At 40.0% G+C, this 20,209-nt stretch overlaps 1 long non-coding RNA gene across 3 annotated transcripts in view; it reads left to right on the forward strand.

Moving 5' to 3' along the window:
* The window catches only part of LOC121819112 (uncharacterized), a 92,390-nt gene extending 78,014 nt beyond the window's left edge, over nucleotides 1-14,376 (forward strand). The window contains exons 4-7 of one of the 3 annotated variants that reach the window (XR_009596588.1): nucleotides 3,606-3,668; nucleotides 4,214-5,380; nucleotides 9,442-9,550; nucleotides 13,992-14,376. This is a non-coding gene — a long non-coding RNA (uncharacterized LOC121819112). Of the gene's footprint in view, nucleotides 1-3,605; nucleotides 3,669-4,213; nucleotides 6,433-9,441; nucleotides 9,551-13,991 lie in introns of those variants that run through there. The other 2 variants (XR_009596589.1, XR_006059312.2) reach the window with 2 other exon arrangements.
* The last annotated feature ends 5,833 nt before the right edge of the window (nucleotides 14,377-20,209 follow it).

Below are 20,209 nucleotides of genomic sequence, written 5' to 3' on the forward strand. Positions count from 1 at the left end.
TTTGTTGAATAGGTATTGAAAGTGTTCTCTTAGATTTTTATCATGTATCGTTCCTCTGCACCAGCATGTCAGGAAATAGATTCCTTAACCTTTGTCTTGCTGTGGTCCCTTTTCCCATTTCTTTCTTGTCTTCCTTTGCTTTTAAAGGTCAGATTTGGATCATGGTAGGTCACAGCTGAGAGGGAGACCTTATTCTGTGCTCAGGCAAAACAAAGAGACCTCAAGAAGAAGTTAGTTTCATACCTGTTTTTGAATTCCTTCAGAGACTGCAGTTTTCTGTTCCATACACATCTCTTATTCTGGCAGATGCCATGTATTCAACCATCTGTCCATCCATGTATCCATCCGTCCATCCATTAAGCATTTATTAAGTCAGGTCACTGAATTTAGTTCTGTGGATACAAAGATGAACAAGTAATTCTGTCCCTTTCATGGACTTTGACCTGTACCAGGATTATTCTCTACTTTTCCACGGTACCACAATCTTGCTATGCTTTTTAAACAAAAGGCAGAGGAGAAATTTTGCTTGAGCTCTGAAGTTAGATTTTCTGAAACTTGAGGTGAGAACTCTTAGGCCACAAATGGTCTTCAGTCTTCCTTGTGGATATTTTGATGTAGAACAAGGCAAGAGGTGAATTTAGCTCAAGGTCCCCCACCCTGGTTTATGTTTTACTTCACAACTATCTCACAGCCTCTCTGGGAAGCTCAGGTAGGACTTCAGCTATGGAAAGGGGTAGGCGTCTTAGTTTTCCATCTTCCTGTCATAATATAATAATGCTTAACAGTTAACTACGTTTTGAACCCATGTCTTCTAGGAAGTAAGGGAGGATGGCACACTTTACTATTCATGGACATGAATTTATAGACAGCCAAACGCTATGCCAACTTATGTTTGGCATTTAAACTTTAGTGTGTTCTACTTGGTTTTTTTTTTTTTTTCTTGTTTGGTAGATGGATTTGGGAGAAGAGAAAAATGAGTAGATAAAGATTTTGGAGGGGTAGATGAAATCCAGTTGCTCCATCCTCACTAGGATGCTTAATACATGCAATGGGTATGGAGGAGCATTTCAGGTGAGTGCGTGTTGAGGAAATTACCCATTGCTTTGCCACTTACCCTTAATTGCCTTTAGTATTTCCCAGATAAAGTTTGCCTGCAGACTAACAATCTGTAGCCACCATTTTAACTACTCTGAATCAGGGTTTCCATCACATACCTGGAGAGTTTTTCCAATTTCATCTTGGAGGTTTTGATTTGATGAAAGTATGTGTATTTTGTAAAAATTTTCTGTGGACTTTAAGAACTTATCCTGATTTACTAGTCTACAAGATCCTGGGCTGGAAGGAATTATAAATTTCTCTGACTTCCAAACTCAGAAAAGGAGAATAAAAACATGGGACAAAAGCAGGATTCAGTTCAGTTCAGTTCAGTTCAGTCGCTCAGTCGTGTCCAACTCTTTGAGACCCCATGAATCGCAGCACACCAGGCCTCCCTGTCCATCACCAACTCCCGGAGTTCACTCAGACTCACGTCCATCGAGTCCGTGATGCCATCCAGCCATCTCATCCTTGGTCGTCCCCTTCTCCTCCTGCCCCCAATCCCTCCCAGCATCACTACAAAGCAGGATTATAGTAGAGTTAATACGAGGGGAAGGTAGGAGGGGAAGGGCCATGGCTCTGGGAGTCCCGGAGTTCCCGTGACAGGGAGATGCCATCCAAGACCCACAGGTGATGGTTGGTCAGGTGTGTTCCAGTCAAGGGGTGAAGCCTTGAGACTAACTCAACTCATAAATATTCAAATAGAAATGCTAACAATAATTATATAACTTCTAGTTCAGTGATCTGGGTATCCCAGGATACTTCTGTAGTTAAAATGTAATGAACTTATGTTGCTCTGTGATGACCTAGAGGGGTGGGATGTGGGGTGGTGGGAGGGAGGCTCAAGAAGGAGGGGATATATGTATACATATAGCTGATTCCCTTTGTTGTACAGTAGAAACTAACAGAACATTGTAAAGCAATTATACTCTGATTAAAATGTGTGATGAATTTAGGTAGCCGTTTGTTTGTATCTTATGATTGCTGTGTTGTTCTCATCTTGTACCATAGGCAAACAGTTTCTACTTGAATGACATACAAAATGATTTTCTACCCTAGAGCTTTATTCATTTGTATTTAGGAAAACTTGGCTGGGGCAAAGATGGTTGGCTCCCTGCCCTATCTCTGAGTCCCCGGGCTGACTCTTGATTGATCAGTATCAAGTACCTGCTCTGTGTTTTGGAGTGGCTCTGGCTCCTTGTACCAGTCAGCTCTGGATGTTGAGTTTACCTCTGGCTTCAAAGTTTCAGTCATGGGCAGCCAGGGAACTTGGTTGAGGGAGAGTGGATGTGTATGTTACAGTAATAAAAAGTATATGTAAACAGTGTGAGAAGGGACAACAGAGGATGAAATGGTTGGATAGCATCACCGACTCAATGGACATGAGTTTGAGCAGACTCTGGGAGATGGTGAAGGACAGGGAATCCTGGTGTGTTGCAGTCCATGGGGTCTGAAAGAGTCGAACATGACTGAGTGACTGAACGGCAAAAAACAGTGTGATGTCAGAAGATTTTGGGGGTTGCTATGAGGGGTAGATAAATTTGATAACCTTTGGTGTATTTAGTTGACTCAAGTTTGGAGGGATCTATGTTGTTCTATCTGTTCTTTTTAAGCTCCTGCAGAATGTCTTTTTTTAAAACTCCATAGAACCTTGAGTTCATTTCAGTTGCTCAGTCATGTCCGACTCTGCGACCCCATGGACTGCAGCATGCCAGGCTTCCCTGTCCATCACCAACTCCCGGAGTTCACTCAGACTCACGTCCATCGAGTCAGTGATCTCATCCTCTGTCGTCCCCTTCTCCTCCTGCCTGCAATCTTTCCCAGCATCAGGGTCTTTTCCAATGAGTTGGTTCTTCACATCAGGTGGCATTGGAATTTCAGCTTCAACATCAGTCCTTCCAATGAATATTCAGGACTGATTTCCTTTAGGATGGACTGGTTGGATCTCCACAGAACCTTAGCAGTATTTTTCTTTCCAGTGCTGCGTGGCATGCAGGATCTTAGTTCCCTGACCAGGGATGGAGTGTGTGCCCTCTGCCCTGGGAACACTGTGTCTTAATCACAAGACCACCAGAGAAGTCCCTTTAGCAATTTTTACAGAAAAATGTCCATTTCCTTATGCTCTTGATTTACAGAGTAAATTTGCCTGAGTAAGTGTCTTTAAAGACAATTTCAGTTTTTATTTAGTTTTAAAGCTTTGTGCCACCCACCATTCCAAGTGCTGGGGATGTTAGTGGTGAGAAAAGCAACCTGGCTCTTGCTCTTGGGAGCTTACAGTTTTTTAGGGGAAGATAGATGTTAACTGAAGGTTTTCAAAGGAAAAAAAGTCCAGATTGTCTAAGGTGGAGTATTTCATTTAAGACTAATTAGTGGTGATTTAAATTGCTTGGCATGATTGTCTTAGCTTGTTCCTGACCCCTGGGTCTAGAAACAGTGCTCTGGGAAAGTTATATCCTCCGTCTTTCCCCGTATGCATGTATCCTGTTTTCTAAAGATGCACTTCTCTCCAGGCTGGAACAGTGGAAAGCACTGGGTCTCAAGAGAGTTGATGCTCCGAAGGGAAATGTACCCAGGTAAGGGTTTAAAGAACAAACAGCCAGAAGAATGAACTACCATTTCTGATTTTTAAGATATGGTAAATTAGTGGCCTTTTATAAAGGTATTCAAATTCCTTAAAACATAGCTGGAGGCCTTGAGGTTTTCTGATGATGACCTGCATTACGTAGTTTTCCTTGGGTGTATAGTATAAATGTTTGCGGCTTGGGTATTTTATTTATTTATTTGTATTTTTTTTTAACAGTCTGCAGTTTTTTTAAATAGATTTACTTATTTTCATTGGAGGCTAATTACTTTACAATATTGTATTGGCTTTGGGTATAGAGCCCTGATGTCGAGGGCTACTTAAAAGGGTCTGGAATCAGACTCCTGGCTTTGAACTCTGTTAATCAGCTCTAACACTGATTAACTCTGTGGTCGTGGTCCAATTACTTAACCTCTCTGTGCTTTAGCTCACTTACAAAAGTAAGATAATAGTGATACCTCTGTCATAGGGTTGTTATAAGGGTTAAAAATGTTATTTTATTGATTTTTTAAAATGCACATTTTTTTCATGTTTTAGATTCCTTTGAAAATGGAATGTTCCTTGAAGTTGATGAAAGCTTACAATCTGTGTTGGCCAGGTGGCAGTGGTGATAAAGTCACTATATGTGCATTTGTAAATATCAAAAATTTAACAATTGGACAAGAAAAAAAAAAGGATCCAAATTGGAAGGGAAAAAGTAAAACTATCACTCACTGTTTGCAGATGACATGATACTTGCATAGAAAACCCTGAAGTTTCCACTCAAAAACTATTAGAACGGAATTCAGTGGAGTTGCAGGATACAGGTTAATGTACAGAAATTGTTGCATTTCCAGATGCTAATAATGAACTATTAAAAAGTGAAAGTAAAAAAAAATCCTGTTTAAAATTGCATCAAAAGGAATTAAAATACCTAGGATTAAACTTAACCAAGGAGATGAAAGACCTATACTCAGAAAACTACAAAACACTGAGGAAGGAATCTGAAGGTGATACAAAGAAATGGAAAGATATCCCATGCTCTTGGGTTGAAGAATTAATACTGTGAAAAAGCAATACAAAGATGATCCTAATAAATATACTAATATTGTTAAAAAGATATGCTAAACTCCTAATGAATAAATAAATACCTCGACGAATTTAGGACTTTAGCCTACAAAGCTGAGGTAACTTGAAGAATGGGATATAAAAAAGGGATGTAGGTGCTGAATTATGGAGATAAGGGAAAGATACACAAATATTGGGAAAACTTCACATCATTCATATCCATGACAAAGCTGTGGCCACAAGGAAGAATGTGGAAAAAACAGCTATGATGTATAAGATAGATCATACACATTTATCCCTTAGTTTGCTGCACTCAGTCATGTGAGTTTATTCAAATTCAGATGTTGTTAGCTGGTAGTGCAAAGCATTGACATTCTGGAAAATTATGTATGAACCAATACAACTTTTGAATAATAATGGCATTATTTCCCCATAAGCTAGTCACAAAAGAACTAGTTCGTGTTTGAGAAACTAGTTTTGGAGCTAATTTGTAGCAGAACAGACTGAACTTTTGGAGCAGAACAGACTGAACTTTTGGAGCAGAACAGACTGAACTTTTCATTTTTTCCTAGTAACCTTGCCAAGTTGGTACTGTTCACATTTTACAGGTAAGAAAATGAACTGAGAATCAGAAACTTGCTTTGGGTCACATGGTTGGTAAGTGATGATGACGGTAGAAATCAAACCCAGGTCTTAACTCCAGAGCCCAAGCTTTGTGCATTTATATCGTAAAGCCCACATCAACCAGACTTCCCTTATGTCTCAACATCATCTTCTCCATCCCAGAATAATTATGTCTTTTGCTGGATGAACTCTTAGCCATGTCTCCTTAGAATGTGGCCCGTGAGCAGTAACAAAGAGAGTTGAGCTTTCTTTTATTTTCTGAAGTTGTTTGGTAATTTTGACTCTAAAATTTCTGTCTTTGATTAGTAATTGAATTTCCTAACATTGTAAGGTCAGTTTGTCTGTGGACAAAAATGTGCCACTAGATTTGCTATAATTCAGAGTTATGTTTGCAGTTTGTATTGTGAAGAGCTTTCCAGACTTGACTGCACTTTTAAAAAGATACAGTCACCAGATGGCAGCAAAATGCCTTCAGCATATGATCTGAACTATGTGAAATATCAGTTGTTTATTGCTGTAAATATTCCAGTTATTTAAAGAAACAAATTTATGAAAATGTAGTATCTTCTGTTAATCAAATCTGAACAACTTTATTGTATACTAGGTATATAAGTGTGTTATTTCCAGAGCAAGCTTTCAAATAAATGACTGAATTCTCATAATGATTTATTTATCAAGGGCATACTATATGACAAGCATTTTGCTAAATACTGTATTTACATTTATTTTATGATTACAATCTCATAATCTCTGTTTTGTTGGTGTGGATTCTGAGGCTCAGATTTTGTATGTTGTTTTTGTATTGAGTTGGGCTTCCCTGGTGTTTCAGAGGGTAAAGAATATGGCTGCAATGCTGGAGACCTGGATTCAATCCCTGGGTCAGGAAGATCCCCCGAAACAGGGAATGGCTATCCACTCCGGTATAGAGGAAGAGGAGGCTGGTGTACTACAGTCTGTGGGGTTGCAAAGAGTCGGACACGAATGAGCGACTAACACTTTTACTTTCTTTTGTATTGGGTCATCTCACTAAGCACTGTTTCCATGCTTGTCCTAAATTAAAAAAGAAATTCCAATACTTTTCCCAATTCATTGTCCTGTCTCAGGTTTTCTATTTAGATTACCTGCAAATAAAAGCCAGTTTTGCCTCTTATTTTCTAATATTTATACCTTTTGTTTCTTATTCCTGACTTATTGCATTGGCTGACAGATCCAGGAAAATGCAGAATAACAATGATAGTAGATACAGGCACACCTTGTTTTATTGTGCTTTGCTTTATTGTGATTCACAGGTGTTGCCTTTTTTTTTTTTTACAGACTGAAGGTTTGTGGCAACTCTGTGTTGAGCACAACTCTGTGTTGGCGTCTATTGACGCCAGTTCCACAACAGTATTACTATTATTATTTGGCTGTGTACCGTGTGGCTTGTGGGGTATTCGTTCTCCACCCGGGATTGAACCCTGGCAGTTCAATCCTGGCAGTTCAACCTTGGCAGTAAAAGCACAGAATCCTAACCATTGGATGACCAGGGAATTCCCCCAACAGCATTATTTTTAAATTAGGTACATTTTTTTTTTAGACATAATGTGACATTGCAAACTTAATAGACCACAGTATAGGATAAACAGCTTTCATATGCATCAGGAAGCAAAAAAATTCAGGTAGACTTGCTTTATAGTGAGAATCATGTTACTGTGACAATTGTTTTATTGTTGTGATCTGAAACCAAATTTTCAATGTCTCTGAAGTATTCCTGTATCTTCAAGAACGATATTTTTCTGTAGTTTTACGGGTATGTATTGGACTTATTTATATTTCTAGACCGCTTAGTATTTTTATGTTTAGTTTTAGTTTTTTGGCCACATGGCTTGTGGGATCTTAGCTCCCCAACCAAGGATCAAACCTGTGCCCCCTGTGGTGGAAGCACAGAGTCTTAACCACTGAACCTCCAGGAAATTCCCAATGTGGTTTAGTATTTTTAAAAGAAATGAAAGTTGAGTTTTATGAAAGGACTTTTGACAGAGATTAAGGTTAGGGTTTTTCTCTTTATCTAAATTCAGACCATCCTTGTGTTCCAGCGGTGGTAATAAGTGGTGATGATGATAATATTAATAATTAGCATTTATTATGCATTTGGTATATACCAGTCAGTGTTCTTAGTTCTTTAGGTTCAACTCAATGCTACATCCCTATGAATTAGCTCCTTTTTTATTATTACCATCTTGTTTTACAGAAAAGGAAAATGAGACAGTGAAAGTTTTCAAATTTGCCACATTACTTAACTATTTCTTGGGTATGACATTATTCTTTTAGAACTTGACTGGCTTTCAATTTTTGATTGTAGTTTGTTTAGGAATTTCTTCTCTATATTCATAAATGAAACCGGTCTGCAACTCTCTGTTTTTGCATGCTATCATCTGCATACCACAATGGAGAGTAGACATATTTGTTCACCAAAACTAAGGTCCATGTACAGCAATGAAGACCCAACACAGCCAAAATTTTAAAAAACCCTTCACATATACTAGCTGATTCCTCAGTTAACAAATTTATATTGTTATCATCTTAAAATAGTTTAGATTTGGAAAATGTTATTTGTCCAAGATTACACAGCTGATATAGATAGATAAGGGTTTGAATCTAGACTATCTGACTTCTGAGCTTGTTCTGCTATACTTTCTTCCCTCTGTCTCTCCTGTACAATAAAGTTTCTACAAGATGTGGTTGTTCAGTTGCTAAGTCGTGTCTGACCCTTTCCTACCCACGGACTGCAGCATGCCTGGCCTCCCTGTCCCTCACTATCTCCTGGAGTTTGCCCAAGTTCATGTCCACTGAGTCGATGATGCTATTCAACCATTCCTACAAGATAGACTATGTCTTTTCCTGATTTTCTCCATTGCATGGCTCCTATGCTTCAGCCTTGTCCATGCACTATCTATGTGTTATTGTTCTCTCAGTTTTAATGCTGTGAAACCTTTGGTAGAGGTTAGAGGTTAGAAACATTATGTTGTTGATATCTTTTGACCCAGGAGTTTCATTTCATAGATTAAACTTTAAAAACCAACAAATGGGAAAAAATTGATTGTATTGTGTCATTGTTTCTTAAGGAAAAATTAGAAATAATCTATGTGTCCATTGATAGGTCATTATTTAAAATAAAATATAATCCTTCCAAAGATAGTTCCTATCATCTATTAAGCTATTATTATGCATTAGGTATTCTGAAATTTCCTTCTAGGCATTGTGTTGTGTGTGTTAGTCGCTCAGTCACATCCAGCTCTTTGCAACCCCATGGACTGTAGCTCACCAGGCTCCTCTGTCCATGGAATTCTCCAGGAAATAGTACTGGAGTGAGTAGCCATTCCCTTCTCCAGGGGATTTTCTCCACCCAGGGATCAAACCTGGGTCTCCCACAGTGCAGCCATATTCTTTACCATCTGAGCCAACAGGAAGACCCATTATTATGCATTAGGTATTCTGAAATTTCTTTTGGGGCATTATTTCATTTGATTTTCACATTTGTGTTGGATGTTATAAATGTCCCTTTCACACATAAAGGAAATAGGACTGAGAGACAGTCAATAATTTGTCTAAGGTCGTACTGCCAGTGGATGGTAAAGTTGGAATTTGAATTCTTGACAATCTGATTCCAAAGGAGATGCTCATAACCACTTCATTTTAATCTGCATAATAGAATACCAGTATACAAGTGAAAAATGATGTAAAGCTACATTTTAGGCATGGAAAGATGCCCACTATACATTGGGGGAGAAAGTAGATTATCAAATAGCATATATAGAAGGAATCTATATTGGTACTGTCTGCATGTTTTCAATAATAAGCAAATGTAGTTTTTGGGCTTCCCTTGTGGATCAGCTGGTAAAGAATCTGTCTGCAATGCAGGACACTTGAGTTTGATCCCTGGATTGGGAGGATTCCCTGGAGAAGGGAAAGGCTACCCATTCTAGTATTCTGGCCTGGAGAATTCATGGACTATACAATCCATGGGGTCTGTTATATGTTATTTTTATCATCAGAAAAAAATTCCACTATGTTTTTGAAAAAAGAGTTGATTGATGGTGCATTCTTGCCTTCAGCGCAGGATTATTAGAGAGGACTTTGAAACTGAATATGAAATACCATCTCTGGAACATCAACAGGGAATGACTACCCCTGAAGAGGACAACATAAGGCTATTTGCAAGTCGTGAGTGGTCCTGTGTGGAACTGTGTATTTATGTTTTAAGTGGGGAAGGAATTTTACTCAGGGCTCACACCTTATGAAGCATCAGCTGATCCACCCAGTAGAGAAATATTATTGCCCAGACTGTGGGAAATATTTCAGTAACAGCTCAAATTTTATTAGACACCAATGGAATCACTGAAGCTACAGTTCCAGCTTCCTCTGGCACCAGCTGACACATACTAGTGTGTCATGAGTGAGGCCCCATGAGTGCCCATGAGTGCCCAGAGTGTGGTCAGAGGTTTAGTCATAATAGCTCCTAAATTGCAGTGCGTCAGAGAACCCACACAGCTGAAAAAACACAACATTGCTCCCAGCGTGGGGGTCTTCCTTGGGGGCTCAGTTGGTAAAGAACCTGCCTGCAACACGGGAGGCTGCTTGCAATGCAGGAGACCTGGGTTCCATCCCTGGTTCGAGAAGATCCTCAGGAGGAGGGAATAGTAACCCACTCCAGTATTCTTGCCTGGGAAATCCCATGGACAGAGGAACCTGGCAGGCTATAGTCCATGAGGTCGCAAGAGTTGGACACGACTGAGTGACTAACATGCACACACACCTTGCAGCTTCATGGACTAATTATAGGATAGAAATCCTGTTTGCTCGATGGACAATGTGTCTCTCTCTGAAGTGTCTTACTTATGTATAAAGACTACCCTGAATTATAGCCAACTCTCTAAAACAGATATCTTAAATCTGAAATTGTTACTTTATTGATTATATCCTTGTAACAGCCTGAGGATGTTCACTTCAGTTCAGTCACTCAGTTGTGTCCAACTCTTTGTGACCCCATGGACTGCAGCATGCCAGGCCTTCTGATCCATCACCAACTCCCGGAGTTTACTTAAACTCATGTCCATTGAGTCGGTGATGCCATCCAACCATCTCATCCTTTGTCGTCCCCTTCTCCTCCTGCCTGCAATCTTTCCCAGCATCAGGGTCTTTTCCAATGAGTCAGTTCTTCCCATTAGGTGGCCAAAATATTGGAGTTTCAGCTTCAGCATCAGTCCTTCCAATGAACACCCAGGACTGATCTCCTTTAGGATGGACTGGTTGGATCTCTTTGCAGTCCAAGGGACTCTCAAGAGTCTTCTCCAACACCACAGTTCAAAAGCATCAATTCTTCAGCACTCAGCTTTCTTTATGGCCCAACTCTCACATCCATACATGACCATTGGAAAAACCATAGCCTTGACTAGAGAGACCTTTGTTGGCAGAGTAAAGTCTCTGCTTTTTAACATGCTGTCTAGGTTGGTCATACCTTTTCTTCCAAGGAGTAAGCATCTTTTGATTTCATGGCTGAGGATGTTGGATGGGTTCAGATTGTAGGGTTCAGGGCGAAGGGTAAGACAGTAATTTTACCTTCCTCTATACCTGCTTTTTGCAACATCCCTCCACTCTCATTCCACCCTCTTGATTTTGGACTGAGAATTAAAAGATATCTCATTTCTGAGGCAATTGAGGGAGATACATACACAAACACCCTAATACGCATTTGGCATGTTTGGCAAAAGCGCCTCCTCATTCTTTCACCTTTAATCTGCAAGCAATAGTTTTTTTAAAAAAGATTTTAGACATGTCACTCACAGGGGAAGGGGACATTTGCTCAAAATTATTGAGTTCAGCCCTGCTCAAGGGTTGTGAGAAGAGCAGGGACAGGCTTGGGGTGCCAGTCCCTGACTGCCTCCATACCAAATGCAGCAGAAAGCTACTTGTACAATCAAAGAACACCTAAGTGACTTTACAAACAAAGGAGAAAGTCTAAGTGATTTTGTCTTGGTGCCCTGCTGAATGTACTTCCTGATGGACAGGACTGGGGCTAGGCAGCCCTCTTCAACGGTTCTATTTTTTCCCTTTTCTCTTATTCTGACCCCTTTGGCTGTCACTTCTACTATGGGAAGATAAACAATTAAAAAAAATATTTATAAAAACATCTACTACTTCCCCAAGCTAAAAATTAAGAAATACTACCAGCAACAAACTACCCACCCCCAAATAAAATAAAATACAGATATATCCCAGGGTTAAATTTTCTTTCCTTAAAAGGAATTCAACCCCAAAGCCCAGTCAACAATTCCTTAAAGTAGCAGAACCTCCCTCTGAGGTAGATAGCTAAGAACGGTCATGTTCTTTTAGATAGTATCCACGTAAACACACTCAGTACAGTAGAGATGTAAGCAAGTAGGTAATTTTCAATCCTGAATCTGTTTTAAGCCTGTGTGCCTATATTCTAACATTTATAAATTCTTGGTGTTATAAAAATCAGAGCTAATACTCTTGCAAGTAATGAGTGACTTGCAAGTAATGAGTCAGTTAATATAGAATGCCCCTGGGACATTTACGATTCTCTGAGTTTAGCAACTTGATCTGTGACTTTTGCTTATGATTCCTGTGACTCTATCCTTGTGATCAATTACGTTGTTGTAGAGAATGTTTAAACAGGCAGAAGTTGAGGTTGTCCAAGGTGGTCCCTAATTTGGAAGTGAGGTGTTTGGATAGGATTGGTGATTGTGTTGTCCCCGTACGTTCCTCTCTGAACCTCAACTCAAAGCTTGACAATCATTTTTTTTGTTTGTTATCTTTCTTTTTCCTGATGTTGATGCCAGAGCTCTCTATTAAAGCTTTCAAGTTGCTGCTAGAGTTACAAGGTTTTCAAAATATTTTTATTTTATATGGAAACATAGTTGATTAACAATGTTGTGTTAGTTTCAGGTATAGAGCAAAGTGATTTAGTTATATATATCTGTTCTTTAAAAGTCCTTTTTCCATTTAGGTTATTACAGAACGTTGAGCAGCATTCCCTGTGCAATATCATGAGTTTGACTCCGTAATCGTAAAAGTCACAGCATAACACTTCATGTTGTTAAATGGCTCAGTGCCTCTTCCCCACTGTTTCACCCCAGTATTAGGCTGAAAGCCTTTAATACTTTTAATTTTTTTGTGTTTGCTTCCTGTATAGTTTCTTCTGGAACCCTCAAAAGATATGTATCCATAGTGAAATAGGCTATCTACCTAGGATCGTTTAAGACCACCAAAGAAACAGGAGTTTATAAATATAGTTGGGTGGATAAACCCATAAACATATTTTAACATTTAGCCAAAGCCCACATCTACTTGCACTGAGGGGTGAGGGATTCCTGATGGTTAGATTTTTGGTGGAAGGAACTGTCTTGCATTATATGTCTTACTCCCAGCACAGAACTTGATACAGTTAGGTTTCAATAAGTGTTGGTTGACTCCTTTATGCCCATTATGTTTTGGTTACACCCTAAAAGTCTTACAGTGTCCAGTGAACCCTTGTTGCTCTACATCCTCTTCAGTATTTGGTATTTTTTTTACTTTTAAATTGCGGTTAGTTTGAGGGGGAGGTATAGTTTTAATTTGCATTTCCCTAATGACTACTGAGGTTAAGGAATTTTTTTCACGTTTACTGGAAAATTATATTTCTTATTTTGTGTGTTTGTTGAAGTCTCTTACCCATGTTTTTATTGGATTTTCTTTTATCATTTGTATGAATTCTTTATATATTCTAAATATGAATCTTTTGTTATATGTATTTCAAGTATTTCCTCCCCTTTAACTTCTGATGAACAGATCTTACATTTAATGCTGTTTAACTTATCAATGGCTAATCTTTCTTGTTTTCTGCTTTTGAAATCATTCCTTACCCCAGTGAAATGCAGGTGTTCTTTTATGTTATCGTTTTGTCTAAGACTGACTTTTTTGTGTCTGATGTGGGAGAGGAGTCAAGTTCTTCCCCACACACATACCTATTTGCTTCAATAGCATTTACTTTAAAGAACATCCTTTCTCCACTTCCCTCTAGTCATAAATCAAGCTTCTCTCTGGCTTTTCTATTTTATTTCATTAGTCTATTTGTCTATCCTTTGTATCAGTTCCACACTGTCTTAATCACTGTAGCTTATATTAGGTCATGATATCCAGTGAAGTGAAGCGAAGTGAAGTCGTCTGTCGTGTCCGACTCTTTGCGACCCCATGGACTGTAGCCTACCAGACTCCTCCCTCCATGGGATTCTCCAGGCAAGAGTACTGGAGTGGGTTGCCATTTTCCTTCTCCAGGGAATCTTCCCTACCCAGGGATCGAACCCAGGTCTCCTGCATTCCAGGCAGATGCTTTAACCTCTAACCCACCAGGGAAGCCCATGATATCCAGTAGAGCAGGTCTATTCACCTTGTTTGTTTCTTCAACCACGTGTTGGCTATTCCTGGGCCCTTGCACTTCTACATTTAAACTTAGATTCCACTTGTGAAATGACTGACTGACAAATGTACATTCTTTTGGGATTTGGAGTCCATTAACTGAAAATTAATATGGGAGTAATCATATCTTCCTGAAACTAGGTCTTTTAATCTATGAACATTTACACATCCCTCCATTTTTTTTAAGTTTAAAAAATTTTACTCGGGCTTCCCTGGTGATTCAGTGGTGAAGAATCTGCCTGCCAATGCAGGAGACATGGGTCCAATCCTTGATCTGGGAAGATCATCCCACATGCCAAGGAGTAACAAAGCCTGTGGGTCACAACTGACGAGCCTGTGCTTTCGGGCCCGGGAGCCACAACTGCTGAGCCCATTGCTGCAGCTACTGAAGCCCTTGCGCCTTAGAGCCTGTGCTCTGCAACTGCAATGAGAAGCCTGCACATCACAACTAGAGAGAAGCCCCCACTTGCCACAGCTACAGAAAAGCCCTCACAGTAATGAAGACCCAGCCCTGCAAAAAATAAATCAATAAAATTATTTAAAAATTTTAAATAAAAAATTTAAAAATTTCACTCAATGTTTTATTATTTCCAGTATGTGGGTTTTGCACAATCTTTGTCAGATTTGTTGCTAGGTATTTGAAATTTTTTATTCAACTATCAGTCAGTCAGTTCAGCCACTCACTCGTGTCCGACTCTTCGCGACCCCATGAATCACAGCACACCCGGCCTCCCTATCCATCACCAGCTCCAGAGTTCACTCAGACTCACGTCCATCGAGTTGGTGATGCCATCCAGCCATCTCATCCTCTGTCGTCCCCTTCTCCTCCTGCCCCCAATCCCTCCCAGCATCAAAGTCTTTTCCAATGAGTCAACTCTTCGCATGAGGTGGCCAAAGTACTGGAGTTTCAGCTTTAGCATCAGTCCTTCCAATGAACAGTCAGGGCTGATCTCCTTCAGAATGGACTGACTGGATCTCCTTGCAGTCCAAGGGACTTGCAAGAGTCTTCTCCAACACCGCAGTTCAAAAGCATCAATTCTTCGGCACTCAGCTTTCTTCACAGTCCAACTCTCACATCCATACATGACCACTGGAAAAACCATAGCCTTGACTAGACGGACCTTTGTTGGCAAAGGAATGTCTCTGCTTTTGAATATGCTATCTAGGTTGGTCATAACTTTCCTTCCAAGGAGTAAGCGTCTTTTAATTTCGTGGCTGCAGTCACCATCTGCAGTGATTTTGAAGCCCCCCCAAAATAAAGTCTGACACAACTATAAAATGTATTTTTAAAAAATTTTATCTTATAGTTCTTTGCTGGTATAGAAATATGATTAGTATTTCTATATATTGACCAACTCTTTGGAAAAGACCCTGAAGCTGGGAAAGATTGAAGGCAAAAGGAGAAGAGGGCAGCAGAGGATGAGGTGGTTAGATAGCATCACTGATTCAATGGATGTGAATTGAGCATCTCCTGGATATAGTGAAGGACAGGGAAGCCTGACATGCTGCAGTTCACGGGGTCGCAAAGAGTCAGACACAACTTAGCAACTGAACAACAGTATTGGCCTATTTCTAGCAACTTTGCTAATTCTAATAATTTTTTAGATTTTTATGTATGCAGTCATATCTAAGAATGTTCAAAATTACATTTCTATTTTGCTTATCTTTATGTTTTTGTTTCTATTTATTGCCTTACTGAACTGGCTGGATTTCTAGTACAGCGTAATATTAATAGAAGTAGTGATAGCAGTGGGTATTCTTTTCTTGTTTTAGTCTCAAAGGGAACAATCTCATTCCTTCATCATTAGATGTGATGTTTACTGTAGATATTTCATAGATATTTGTTATATAATCTATTCCTATTTTCCTAAGATTCAGTTCAGTTCAGTTCAGTCACTCAGTCGTGTCTGACTCTTTGCGACCCCATGAATCGCAGTACGCCAGGCCTCCCTGTCCATCACCAACTTCCAGAGTTCACCCAGACTCACGTCCATCGAGTCCGTGATGCCATCCAGCCATCTCATCCTCTGTCGTCCCCTTCTCCTTCTGCCCCCAACCCCTCCCAGCATCAAAGTCTTTTCCAATGAGTCAACTTTTTGCATGAGGTGCCCAAAGTACTGGAGTTTCAGCTTTAGCGTCATCCTTCCAAAGAAATCCCAGGGCTGATCTCCTTCAGAATGGACTGGTTGGATCTCCTTGCAGTCCAAGGGACTCTCAAAAGTCTTCTCCAACATCGCAGTTCAAAACTATAAATGATGTTGAGGTATAGGTACTTGTTTCCTACAGTTTTTAGATGATTTGATTTTTTTCTTGTTAATATAGAAAAATATTGATTTTCTAGTGTTACACTACCTTTACATTCTTTGAACAAAACCAAATTGGTCATAATCTATATATCTTTACTATATCAAGAGTTATTTTTGGTTTATTAATATCCTGTTTAAGGTTTGTTGCATCTATGTTAATGAGTGAGAATGGGCTATAATTTACTTCTCTCACTATACCCTTAAGTTTAATATCAGTAATATGCTAACCATATAAAATGAATTGGGAAGTATTTCCATCTTTTATACTTTTCTGGAAGAGTTAGTGTAAGATTAATGTATCTTCTTTAAATATTCAGTAGAATTTATGATTGAAGGCATTTGTACCTGAAGTTGTCTTTTGTGCAAAGGTTTTAAAATTATAGATTTGTTTTATTGCTATTGAAAAATCACATTTTAAAACCTCCCCCAGCAACATCTGGTCTTTTTACCTGTCTCCATTGTTTTACCTGTTCCAGAATGTCATATAGTTAGAATTACGCAGTATGTAGCGTTTTCAGACTGACTTCTTTCACCTAGTCATATGCACTTAAGTTTCCTCCATGTCTTTTCATGGCTTGATAGCTCATGTTTTTATGGTGTTAAATAATACTCTGTTGTCTGAATATACCACAGTTTGTCCATTCACCCATGAAGGACATCTTGGTTGCTTTCAAGTTTTGGCAGTCATGAATAAAATTGATATTGACATCATGTGCAGGTTTTTGTGTAAAAATAAGTTTTCAACAGCTTGGGATAGACACCAATATATGTGACTGATGGGCTGCACATTCAGCTTTGTAAGAAGTCACAAAACAGTCTTCCAAAGTGGCTGTACCATTTTTGCATTCCCCCAGTAATGAATGAGAGCCCTTGCTGCTCCACATGCTTGCTAGCACTTGGTGTTGTCAGTGTTCTGGATTCTGGCCATTCTAACAGGTGTGCAGTGGCATCTCATTGTTGTTTTATTTCCCTAAAGACATATGATACAGAGCATCTTTTCCTATGCTTATTTGCCATCTGTATATCTTCTTGGGTGGAGTGTTTGTTGTTGGAGGACAAAGGGAAAGAAAAGTGCCCACTGAAATGAGAAGGCATCTTGAGACTGAAAAGTGAGGCAAACAGCTCTATATAAGCAGTGAATCAGTTTATTGATAAGTTGTCACAGGGTGGGATTGTCATCCAGCGATCAATGACCTAGAAGCATTTGCAGTTGTACTCTGTCTCCACCAAGGGGCAATTGGGACAATTGTATATTTAGCCTAGGGTATGGGGGTGGGTGCTTGGAAAGAGAACGTGCATTCCTAAGCCAAGATTTATGAATGGATAATTAGTCTTATGGGTCCTGGGAATATGCTGTGAAGGTTTTCATTATTTAGAGACTAACAGAGCATAGAGTCCTCTTGGTCCTAATGATTATTAAACAATATCTATTAACTATAAAGTCCATGATGACAAAGGAGCCATTTACTACACAGTACAGTCCTGGTTAGGATTAGTGGAAAGACAGGAGAAACTGTAAGGGCCCAAGATGGTGTCAGTTATGTGTGACAGTTATATATGGTGTCAGTTATGTGTGATAGTTATATATAATAGATGTATAATAGCTACACATCTGTTAGGATCTTTGGACCATTTTTTCATCAGGTTGTTTTTTTTTTTTTTTTTTTGAAAACACATTAAAGCATCATATTTATTCTTTAAGAGTTGTAAGAAAGAAGTGACATACATTTAAGCTTCTTTTTCAGATGTTTTAAGCTTCCTATAAGGCTTTTTGTCCCAGGAGCAAACATTTAGCCGCATTGCACAGAAGATACTGGCTACATAGTCGAGTGCCAGTGTGGGCAGGCCTCTATACGGAAATCCTCTTCTGGCCCATTTCCCCCTCCGCAAGTCCTGGTTGTCTGAGGGCAGATTCCTTTTGCAAAGTCTAAATGTAAGAGAAAGAGCATCCTCTTCATCTGGGGCTGTATCTAGTCTGAGTGCAGCCAGGAATCGGCTTCTAGAGCCGCATCCACACGCTGACCCAGAAGAATTTTCTCTGAAAGAGGGAAGACATCAGCGGATCCTGGTCCCTCTTCTAGAAAAAGTTCAGGCTTAGAGGGAGGGTATCGGCTCAGCCCGGAGGCTGGATGAACAGTGGTCTCTGCTTTGGTGTGGTTGGCAGAATAACTGTCCAGATTGCAGTAAACGCACTGGCCCTTGCCCTCCATGTAGGACCAGACTTGTACTGAAGATTCTGGAACCTGAGTTGTGGGAGAGCCAGGAACCTTCATGTGATCTGTGCAGCCCCTGTTCACAACTAGCACACTCCAGCCTCACACTTAGGAGTGTACCAGAATGTGCTGGTCTCTTGTAGAAAAGGTTCCCAAGCCTCCAAACCTAGTCGGGACCCACATCACAAATTTCCTCGGTTCCAGAATCCTTTTGTCCTTGAAGGAGCTGGAGCCACCAGGAACAAGGTTAGAATCTCCTCTCATCGGACTGCTCACCCTCAGAAAGCGTCAAGCACTGCTCACCCACTTTGCCCTCATCCCTGTCTAGCTTAGGCTGCTCCACTTGGCTGTGAGCAAAGGAGGGCCCGGGGGTTCTTGGCTCCTGCCTTTCCAACCCTTAATTTTCAGTCCTTGCATTTTTCCCCAATATCTCAGTTTACATCCAGTCCACGGTGCCCATCTCACCTTTCTAGCTTCTCCAGGGACAGTCTCTACTCCAAAACAAAGGTGTTCAGTGTGGTGTTTTCTGAAGCAGGATCTGAGCTTGCATTCTTTCAGTTATACCCCGGAGCTCTAGCAGAGGACGTTATGGGGAGCCCTATTCTGTCCCTTCTCCAAGAGCTGGCTTACTTGTTGGCACTTTTCACTAGGGTGAAAGTGAAGTCACTCAGTCGTGTCTGACTCTCTGCGACCCCATGGACTATAGCCTACCAGGCTCCTCCATCCATGGGATTTTCCAGGCAAGAGTACTGGAGTGGGGTGCCATTTCCTTCTCCAGGAGGTTGTTTCTTTACTTAATGTTGAGTGTTAAAAATTATTGTATATTTTGGATTTGTTTTTGTAAGCTGAGTACCGAAGAATTGATGCTTTTGAACTGTGGTGTTGGAGAAGACTCTTGAGAGTCCCTTGGACTGCAAGGAGATCCAACCAGTCCATTCTGAAGGAGATCAGCCCTGGGTGTTCTTTGGAAGGAATTATGCTAAAGCTGAAACTCTAGTACTTTGGCCACCTCATGTGAAGTGTTGACTCACTGGAAAAGATTCTGATGCTGGGAGGGATTGGGGGCAGGAGGAGAAGGGGACGACAGAGGATGAGATGGCTGGATGGCATCACTGACTCGATGGACGTAAGTTTGAGTCAACTCCGGGAGTTGGTGATGGACAGGCAGGCCTGGCGTGCTGTGATTCATGGGGTCGCAAAGAGTGGGATATGACTGAGTGACTGAACAGAACTGAACTGAATAATGAGCAATTTTGAGCATCTTTGGATGTGTTTATTAGCCATCTGGATGTCTTCTTTGAAGAAATGTCTATTTAGGTCTTTTGCCCACTTTTTGATTGGCTTGTTCTCTTTTACTGAATTGCATAAGCTGCTTGTATATTTTGGAAATTAATCCTTTGTCAGATGTTTTATTTGCTATTATTTTCTCCCATTCTGTGGTCTGTGGTTGTCTTTTCATCTTGTTCTTTTGCTGTGCAAAAGCTTTAAGCTTAATTAGGTCCCACTTGTTTATTTTGGTTTTTATTTCCATTATCCTAGGAGGTGGTTCATAGAAGGTCTTGCTGTGATTTATGTCACATAATGTTCTGCCAATATTTTCTTCTAAGAGTTTTATGGTTTCTGGTCTTACATTTAGGTCTTTAATCCATTTTGAGTTTATGTTTGTGTGTGGTGTTAAGAAGTGTTCTAATTTCATTCTTTTACATGTAGCTGTCCAGTTTTCCTAGCACCACTTATTGAAGAGACTGTCTGCCCCATTGTATATTCTTGATTCTTTTGTCAAAGATAAGGTGCCCATAGGTGAATGGATTTATCTCTAAGCTTTCTGTTGTTCCATTGGTCTATATTTCTGTTTTTGTGTCAATGCCATATTGTCCTGATAACTA

This window comes from Ovis aries, chromosome 1 (genome assembly GCF_016772045.2).
Source record: "Ovis aries strain OAR_USU_Benz2616 breed Rambouillet chromosome 1, ARS-UI_Ramb_v3.0, whole genome shotgun sequence".
NCBI lineage: Eukaryota > Metazoa > Chordata > Mammalia > Artiodactyla > Bovidae > Ovis > Ovis aries.